We start from the raw sequence: 851 nt of genomic DNA, 5'->3' as shown, positions 1-851 counted from the left end.
ATCTTAATTTTAAAAAGCTTCTCTCTCCTCTCCCCACCCTCCCCAGCACCTTCTCCCCTCCTCTCCCCGTTTTTTCGGCTCATGAAGTTTCTGTTTTTGTCATTAAATGTAAGAGTGGAAGAAAAACGAAAAAAAAGCAAAAAAAAACAACAAAAAAATATTTCAGTTTAGTTCTGTAACGTCAGGAAATTTTTCAAAAAAAAACTGAATAAAAAGATGGACTGGAGCTTTTCCTTGTGAATAGAACCTGCAGGATATTTTGGTTAATGGATCTGCCTGTCTCAGTCTTTATTTGAATCCCCCCCGGCTCTTCCTAGTGCTCCCAGTATGCCCCAGTTTGGTTCTGGAGACCTCAGCTGGTGTTTGGGATCCTTCCAGAGGGTGGAGAACCAACCCAGTGCTCCCAGTATGGCCCAGTTGGGTCTTGGGGTCCCACTGGAATGGGATAAGCCAGTCCTGGGGAGGGAACTTGGACCCTCCAGATGAATTTTCAGAGGGTCTTTCCCATTTGCCTCCAAACTGGTCTTTAATGGAACCACTGTTGGTTCTGTTCCCTCTCTGCTTTCCCCCCTTTTCCCCCCACAATCCCCCTGGGACATCCGGGGCTGACAGAAGTCCCCCTCCCTGTCCCCTGAGTGATGCACCCCCCTCCCAGTGCCACCAGTAAAGGGGGGGACTCGGCCCCTCAACCCCCCATTATCCCCTGCTCTGAATGAGGGGGTGAGGTCCCTTCTGCCCGCTGGGGTGGTTTCAGTAGGACCTACATCAACCCCGAAGGGCGCTGCCCCCCTCCCCTTCCCCCCCTTGCCCCGAGCCAGCAGCAGCAGTAGAGAGCGATAGATATTTATATA

The sequence above is a fragment of the Corvus brachyrhynchos genome, unplaced genomic scaffold, assembly GCF_000691975.1.
Source record: "Corvus brachyrhynchos isolate BGI_N302 unplaced genomic scaffold, ASM69197v1 scaffold318, whole genome shotgun sequence".
In the NCBI taxonomy this organism is placed as follows: Eukaryota; Metazoa; Chordata; class Aves; order Passeriformes; family Corvidae; genus Corvus; species Corvus brachyrhynchos.
This window is presented reverse-complemented; position numbering follows the sequence as displayed.